Source organism: Chelonoidis abingdonii, chromosome 25 (genome assembly GCF_003597395.2).
Source record: "Chelonoidis abingdonii isolate Lonesome George chromosome 25, CheloAbing_2.0, whole genome shotgun sequence".
NCBI classification, from domain to species: Eukaryota; Metazoa; Chordata; order Testudines; family Testudinidae; genus Chelonoidis; species Chelonoidis abingdonii.
This window is the reverse complement of record NC_133793.1, coordinates 1280650-1289903: the sequence shown is the minus strand read 5'-3', so window position 1 is coordinate 1289903 and position 9254 is coordinate 1280650.

Below are 9254 nucleotides of genomic sequence, written 5' to 3'. Positions count from 1 at the left end.
GCATCTGACTATGACACTTGCCATCTGCAAACACTGGCGTCTGTGGACAGGGTGTGAGTGAAGCCAGTCAGAACCCAGGTGAATATTTGGGGACATTTTTGCACTGTTCACCCTGCCCTAGTGAAATATGCATTGAAATGCAATAACAAAATGCAGCATTGAACACGTCTGCAACCAACCGAGTTTTGAACTGCCAGGAAGACCCTCTGGTTGTCCTACTGCCCCCAAATGGTACTTCCTCCCTGTAACGACTCAGTTCAGAACTTGCCCCATGTGGAACGAACCGCAGAGTTCCCTGTGAGAGTTTTAATCAGCTGGTGCAGTAAAAGGAAATCAGTCATGTTAAAGCGGAATCGTAAAACAGTTTTAAAAAAGCCCACGGAGCCCTACAGAATTGTTTAGCTCTGTTTGTTTAGAACCCAGTCATTTTATGGCACCATAAACCTCCCAGAATGTATTCTGTAGCATATAAATCCCTGCTTTCAACCTTTTATGTGCAGGCTAATGATAGGGGCAATGTATGGGATAAAAACAGCTGAGATGAGAGTCTGGGCTCTGCGTCTCTTTGTCCTTGGGCTCTAAATGCTGCCCCTGCTAGATTTATTTGATTTTTTTGCCAAGCAGACAGCTCCATGCAGCGACAGCAGAGAGCTCCTGAGACCCGACAGATGTTGCAAACTTCACCGTGTCTGCAGTTCTCACACTCTCGCAACTTACTGAGTGACTTAGGCTTCAGCAATTCCAATTTCATCATGAGCCTCCAAATTAATCCGCTTCTTCCTTCCTCTACAAGCTTTGGCACAAAAAAGGGGTTTGGTGGCACGTCATCTGCCTTAATGTACAGGCCCCAGTTTATGCAGAGACTTGTGTAAACTTGGCTTTGCCAAAATAAACTAGTTTTTGAAGCAGCAATACTAACGTAACGAGCTCTGCCAACAATTCCATCTCCTGAGGGGTCTGAAAATGCTGGGCTGAGCTAAAAGAAACTGGTAGGTGCAATAAATCTCCTAAAAATGGGCTTTTGATCTCATTTCTTTTAGTCAAATGTACCCACTCTTGGGGATATTGTAAGACCCTTCTCTGCATTCCTGACATACAGCCCAGGGCTTATTTTACTTGCTACTTGAAGTGCTAGCAATGCTGGCCCATAGGCGAGGAGACGCATTAGAACAAAGTGTGGACACCTGAAAACTGCCTGTGATCAGAAAGGAACCCTGCTTCCTTCTAGGGAAGGGAAACTTGCACTGAAGACACGTAAAAACAGGGATCTTCATCTGTTGACTGGTGACCTGCAGAATGAAACCGAACAGTGGGAGACAAGGGGATTGAGAGGGACAGCTCTGCCTCTCCCAGACAAGGGGAAATTGGAATTGCTGTTGAGTGAATAATTCACTGACTCTTGACTCCCTTTTATAGCGTGCCAGTAGGATTGCATCTGCCCCCTGGTCTTCGTTAACTTATGCCTTTCAGCAGCATTTCTCAAACCAGGGGTCCCAACCCAAAAGGGGATCTCAAGGATATTGTAGGTGGTTGTGAAAGCAGCGGCTGCTGGCCGGGCACCAAGCTCTGAAGGCAGAGCCGCCACCAGCAGCAGTGCAGAAGTAAGGGTGCCATGGTGTGGTATTAAGTTTCAGAGGGGGAGCTGTGTTAATCTGTATCAGTAAAGACAACGAGGAGTCCTTGTGGCACCTTAGAGACTAACAAACTTATTTGGGCATAAGCTTTTGTGGGCTATAACCACTTCATCAGATGCATGGAGTGGAAACTACAGGAGCAGGTATAAATACACAGCACATGAAAAGATGGGAGTTGCCTTACCAAGTGGGGGGTCAGTGCTAACAAGGCCAATTGAATCATAGTGGATGTAGCCCATTCCCAACAGCTACAAGAAGGTAAATTAGGCCTGAATTAAGACTGGGAGTGGCTGGGTCACTACAAAAAATTATTTTCCCTCTGTGGATACTCACACCATCTCATCAGCTGCTGGGAATGGGCCACATCCACTTGTCCATATGGAGAACTTCATCTGTGTCTGTCTGTTGTGACAAAGTTCCTCCTTTACCTTGGTGGGTCCTGCGCTTATTGACGGATTTGCTTACCTCAGTGATCTTCCCCTCTTGTGCAACCCACAGTCTGGGTCAGCTCCTCCTGTGTCTGATCAGGAGTTGAGAGGTTTGGGGGAAACCCAGGCCCACCCTCTACTCCGGGTTCCAGCCCAGGGTCCTGTGGATTGCAGCTGTCTATAGTGCCTCCTGTAACAGCTGCATGCACAGCTACAAACTCCTGGGCTAATTCCTAATGGCCTCCTCCAAAACACACCTTCTTTATCCCTCACCACAGGACCTTCCTCCTGGGTCTGATAACATTGTACTCCTCGAATCTCAACAGTTCTCCGCTCACTGCTCTCAAGCTCCTCACACACGCTCCTTCTCCTCTAGCTCCTCCGCTACCTGACTGGAGTGAAGCTCCTTTCAAACCCAGGTGCCCTGATTAGCCTGCCTTGATTGGGCTGAATGGTGTTCTAATTACAAGTATCTATCTCTAACTGCCGTCTAGAAAAGATCTAATTGGGCTTCCAGTGGCCTTGATTAACCTGGAGCAACTGCCATTTGGTTACCAGGGTCCTAGGGATTTGTTTAGCCTGGGGCTAACACACCTGTTTCTCAGTACTTTACTGTAGCCATCTGGCCTTGCCCCATCACACTGTCCTTTCCTGCAGCTGATATGACTGAAGAGAAAAGAAAGACCCTGTCGTCTTTGCAGCAAGGAAGCAGAGCTGTGGAGGAGTTCAGTTTACTGATTTGCAAATGTCATTTGATTTCCATAGCAAAGTGAATGATGTAGTGGAGCACAGGTTGCCAGCTGGGAAAAGCCCATTGTATCTGATTCTGAACAGTCTAATATTGCGCCATCCCTGCCCTGCAAATGTAGCCAGGGGAGACCTGCCCCTCAGTGTTTGCAGGGTTCAGGCAGCCTGACAGGAGAACTAACCATCTTCATGGGGAAGCAGCACTGCGAGTAAGAGCCCAAAGCAGACAACAGGCCGAGCACGGGCCAAAAGGGATGGTGAAGCAGTTGTGCAGGGGCGTTAGGTGGGCCAGTGGGACATGGGAGGGGAATAAAGGGTCTGGGATTCAGGTGTTGCCAACGGCTAAGGAAGAGAAGAGGTGGCTTCAGGAAAGCGCTGCCTTGTCATTCTGTCAGGACATGTGAGGAGGGCGGAGTGGATGCTTGTGCACTGATGTGATGTCCCATGGCTAATGTATGAGCATAACGCTGCCAGGGAGGGCTACTCTTCTCTCGCAGGTTCCATTCTCAGCTAGTTTAGTGCCTTCCAGGAACAAAACGTGCTTAGCTGGGTTATAGCCTCCAGCAGCACCTCAGCAGGGGATGAGCACGTCCCACTACAGAACGGCTGCTGTGTCATGGGAGCCATTTCTTCTCCCCCCTTTTCCCAGAACACGGTCACCTTTCCTTTCCCGGGGGGATGGTGCAAGCTGAGCGGCTGGCGACAAGCACCGCTGCCTGCAAATAGGTGATATTTCTGATATATTGACTCGTAAATTGGTGCCTGGTATAAACTCTGCCCAGGGGTTAAATGCTTCCTTGTTCCTGGATCAGTTAGATTCCAGCAAACATTTTGCTCTCCCTTGGCAAGCTGCTAACCTCATCAGACAGTTATAACAATGCTTCCTGGCCCGACTGGAATGCGGAGATACAGTGAGGTGGAGTTCAGGGGGTCAGTTGATAGAGCACTGAAGCATGGCGCTCATATGGCTGACTTCATAAAAGTGTGAATAAATGAAGTCTTCTGTTCACCCAAGAAGAGAAGCGAGTGTGTGGGTGGTATGTGTGTGTACAGGATTGCATACACAGACCTACAGCATTTCAAAAGCCTGTACGGCTGGCAGGGTGGCAGAACCTACCCACCTGCCTGGCTTTGAGTGGGTTCCCTTCCCTTGGAGGCACTCAAAGCTTTGTGGAAGGGAAGGGTTTGGTGCAGGAGGCTGCGTGAGACCCTCTCATGGTCCGTGCAGCACTCAGCTAGCATTCACACAAAGCTTTCCATGGTGGTGCTGCAGAGGCCCTCAGACAAGAGCCTCACTGCATGTTTGAAGTCTTCTAGTAACAGCACCTCCCTGTTTGCCCTCCACCTCCTTTCCCACTCATCGGTTCTCCCACTGCCTGAGCCCTGCCATCCGCTGGCCTGCTGGGAAGTGAGTTTGTTAATATTACAGTAGCATCTAAAGGCTCCAACGAGGATTGGGACCCTACTTCACTAGGGGTGGCACATACATATAGTGCCTGACCTGAAGAGTTTACGTAGGAACATTGCAACTGTCCAGCTGAATTGCTCCTGGGGTCCCATCTCCAGCAGTGACTGGCACCACCTGCTTCAGAGGAAGGGGCAAGAAAAGCTGCAGTTGGCACTTATGGGATAATCTGCCCCAGGGAAGTTTGCTCTCAACTCCTAATGTTTAGCGATTGGCTTATGCCCTGAAGCATGAGATTTTCTCTCCGTTCCAAAATTCTCTATCAGCACTCAGTATTCTAACTGGATAGTCTCATCTACAGAGATATTCAGTCCCTCTTTGAATCTTACTAAGGTCTTGGTCTCAGCAGCTTCATGTGGCAATGAGTTCCACAGTCCAGTTATGAGTTGTGTGAAAAACTATTGCCTTTCATCAGTTTTGAATTTGTCATTTTTCAGTCTTGTGGACTGTCCCCTTGTTCTTGTGCTGTGGGACAAGGACAACAGAAGCTCCTGATCTCTCATCTCTAGACCAGCCACTATTTGATAAACTTTTATCATGGCTCCTCTTGTCCAGCTCCTTTCTCAGGTAACTATCCCAGTCTTTTCAGTCTCTCTTCATATGAGAATTCTTCCAGGTCTTTAGTCATTCTAACCTAAATAGACAAAGAGTGGTTCTCCACATTTTACAGAAGGAGAATTGAAGCACAGAGAGTGAGTCCAGGGACACAGAGTGAGGCTTTTGCAGAGCTGGAGAAGGACCCAGATCTTTTGAAGCCCTGGGAAGTAGCTTAAGCCCATGGCAGCATTCTTCTCCCAGAAGATACATTAGGACATTGTAAGTAATACAGGAGCCAGAGCTTAAATCCATCTGTGCTTGAAGTGAAGCTGTGGGTATAGTAACTGTATCTGTTAGCTCTGATAGTGTATGGAAGTGAGAATGGATACTGACGGGTTGTAATTGATGGGGTGAGCTTTGAAATGAGCACACACCAAGTGGTGAGCATGGGGATGCTGTACTCTGCAGAGGTGTGTCATAACTTCTGTGCCCACCTTGTAATGAACTGGATGATAAATAGCATGCAAGGTTATTATGGGGACTGTGTGCACACAGTAATAAATAGAGTTTAATGAATTCAATGTTGTTATAATGAATGCAGGGATAATGTCATGAACGTGTGTGTGCTGTGGGGATTAGGACACTGGAGTGATGAATATTGTCTATGCACCATGATAAAAAGCCTGTCTCCAATATATAGGTCCAGAAACTACTTGAAGGCTGAGAGCAGCTTATTAAAAACGAGGAGTGGAAATTGTCAGGGATCTATTTAGAATCCCTTGGAAGTTAAGACAAGCACTAGAAATGAAACTGCTGTGCTTTGGGGTGAAAAGCTGGGTGTGCCTGGGTGTGGGATAGGAGGGCTAGGGCTGGGGCTGGCACTCTGCAGGGAGAATGGCAACAGAGCCCTTGTTTAAGCCTAGCAGGTGGTTTCCAATATTGTACGAAGCCAGCTGAGTGCAGGCTGCTTTCTGGTTATTTACTCCTTCCAATCACACAGGAACGAGGGGTCACCAAATGAAATTAACAGGCAGCAGTTTTAAAACAAACAAACAGGAGTATTTCTTCACACAACGCAGAGTCAGCCTGTGGAACTCCTTTCCAGAGGATGTTGTGAAGGCCAAGACTACAACCAGATTCAAAAAAGAACTAGATAAATTAATGGAGGATATGTCCATCAATGGCTATTAGCCAGGATGAGCAGTGATGGTGTCCCTAGTCTCTGTTTGCCAGAAGCTGGGAATGGGTGACAGGGGATGGATCACTTGGTGATTCCTTGTTCTGTTCATTCCCTCTGGGGCACCTGGCATTGGCCATTGTCGGAAGGCAGGATACTGGGATAGATGGACCTTTGGTCTGACCCAGTATGGCGGATCTTATGTTCTTATATCTTAGCCCTGGCAAAAAGCCCTTGTCACAGTCACAGGGATAGCTGCACCTCTACCCTGCTCAGGGTTTTCTGAGCTCTTCCCCTTAGATGATAGGCCCCTGCCTTTCCTGCCACGTGATTCCCCCACTCTGGGACCTGGCTACTGCACCCTGTGTCCGCCAGCTGCTCAGTGCCCTGCAGGTGCGGCTGGGTTCTGGGCCCCTGTGTCTTCTGCCCCCAGAAAGCTAGCGCCGGTGGCAGTGAGCAATGGGCCCTTAGAGAAAAGTGTGGTCCTTACCTACCGCCCTATAAAGGAAAACTCATTAGGCCTCGCCTCTTGAGCCACTGCAATGGGTTCTTGTGTCTGAGTGTCTGCTCACAGCTTGCACTCGCAATAAAACATCTTATAAACCCTCCAAGGTTCACTGGCTTTGTCCTTCCTGGTCAAACCCACTCTAATGGCTGGCAGGAGACTGTGCCAGGGGGCCTCAGAGCTGGGAGGTCTGGCATTGTCCCTTAGCCCAAGGGGGCTGGTAGGTGACCACTGAACTCTCTTTCCTGCCAGGACCACTCCAGATGCTTCATTTAAACACCTGTGTACGGAAAGGAGGCCAGAGGCAGGCCCACATACAGTATCACACTATCGCAGCCGGCTCCACGTTGCTCATGCCCTGCCCTTCAGAGATAAACTGTCTCCTCCAGAGATGCAGACTGGCCTGCTTTGAAACATACCAAATGAATCGCTGGCTTCAGGAGCCATGGGATCAATGAGAACCAAAGGAATCACTCTCACCCAGCTGGATTCTTTGCTCTTTTCCAAGCTCAGTTTTTGGTAGGAGTTTTTTGCAACTCTGGAGAGAGAGAGTTGGACACTCCAGTTCCCTTCTTGAATAAAATGGGGCAGGTCACCCAGCATCAGCGGCTCCCCAGAATACAATTCAAAGCCCTAACTGCACCCAGGTTCCAACTGACCCAGACAAACAGCTTTGTGCCATCCAGCAGCTGTTTTGCTGACGTCCCTGAAGCCGAATGCCCCGATTGTGTCATTTTACCTCAGTTCATTTCCCATATCTCTGAGCAGTTTGTGTCTGTGTGATGAAGCAGTTGGATGTTGTAAGCACTAATAAACGCACTCTCGGATTTCTTTGGGGGGCAAATTGGCTTCCTCAGAACAGGGTCTAAGTTTTACTTTTATCCTGCATAATAAAGGAAAGAATCCCCGAGCCCCTTTGAAAATTGATGATCTTTGCTTCTGCCTCTTTATATTTTATTCTCTTTCATTAGATCAAATTAATTTTTCTTTTAATCCTGGCCAATATGCCGTGTGGAATATACACTAAATTATGCTAACAGATTCCTGCCATAGGTAAACAGAGGAAACTAATTATCTATTGTTATGTTGTGGAAAAGAACACACACACACACACCCCTGGCGTGTCACACTTGGTCTCAGTTAGGGTTGTGCTGGCTGGATTGGCAGAAATAATGCCAAGGTCAGTTCCGTTCATGTTAGATCACTTGGTCGCACTTCCACTGGCCCAACCTCCAGAAGGTAACAGGCATAGCAGGAGGTTTGCCAGCTTTAGTGGAGAGGAGCTGCCTGGTGCAGGACAGCAGATGCTCCTGTGTCCAGGACTGAGCCCAACAAAGGCACAGTCTGTCTCCCAGTCGGTGGGATCCAGGCAAGGCTTGGTGAGCTGAGAATACAGCCACAAAGGATCAGCAGGGCTCTTCCCTCTTCAGCAGGCAGTTGAAACCAGCACACATGTAGGGAGCGAGTTTCTGGTAAATGGGTAGTGTCCATAGAAAGAGGGACCGACGGTGCTGGTTAGAGCTAGGCAGAGCGCAGGACGGGGCTGCCTACACTTCCCACTTGCAGCTCTGCTGGTGCACCTCATTCCTGACCAGTTCTCCCAGTACAGTGCTCAAGACAGATACCCCACAGCACCGACTTGGCACCTGCTGCTATGCTGGGCCTAGGCTTTCTGAGAGGGGCCATTTGTGCTGATGAGTAATCGAACTGCTGTCGAGCTTTGTGCTCTGAGCAAGCCTCCAACTTGTGTTTCTTTTCCTGGTAACAAAAGTGTGTGGTTAAATCACGTGTTATTCAGAACATATAAGAGCTCTCTCTGGACTTGGTCCCCTTTCTTACTCTCACATCCGAATGGTCATTTCCTTTATCATAACCTGACAGGGAACCTAGCTTGATTGCAATAGCCTTTCGCCTCACAGATCTTTCTATCTGACATTTTGCTGGACTTTCATTCTTTGTCCCACTCTGGAAGCAGCTGGTGGGCCCCAGGGATATGTGGATTATTATTTAATGTGCGTTACTATGGTAATGGCTAAGGACCAGCCAAGAATGGGGCCCCAATGCACTGGGCATTGTGCAAACAGAGTAGAAGACAGTCTTTGCCCTGAAGAATAAATAACAGCCCTCTGGGGTGTGGCTAAGATGTGCATTCCCCAGGTACTAGCTAGTCCCCTCAGGATTCTTGTAAATGCAATATATAATCTTCATCCTTCAAAGATTCACTGCATGTTAATGAGTCACATTTCAGAAATGTCGTCCCCGCCAGATTTCTACTAGACCTGATCTAACTACTAGCTGTAGCCCACTCGTCCCTCTCTTTTTCTCACGGGTGAATTTGTTTGCTGTAGGGAATGATTCTTACCAATGTAGCAGGCAGATGGGTGTGCCATGCTGCCATGGCTATTACATATCCAGGTGGTGTGACTGGTCACCCAAGTCACGTGGTATGGCATCTGTTCCCTGATTGGGTGTTGTAACTTTGATTAAACAGAAGCCTTGGGCGGTGGCTCCCCTCCGGGGAGGTGGGAAGCATGTGACGGAGCTGCAGGCCTAGGGCATGGTAACCCTTCCTTGTCCCTTTGCACTGGGCGAGGGCTCCATCTGGCATTTATATGGGGCTCCATGCAGATTTACAGAGTGCTGGGCTCTTTCCCGAGGGCGAGAGAGGGACAGGCGTAAACCGGATTCACTGGCTGTCTAGTGGAGTTTGCTCTCGGCTTGCTTTGGGGACATTCTCTCCAAGTTCCTGCTGTGCTTGCTG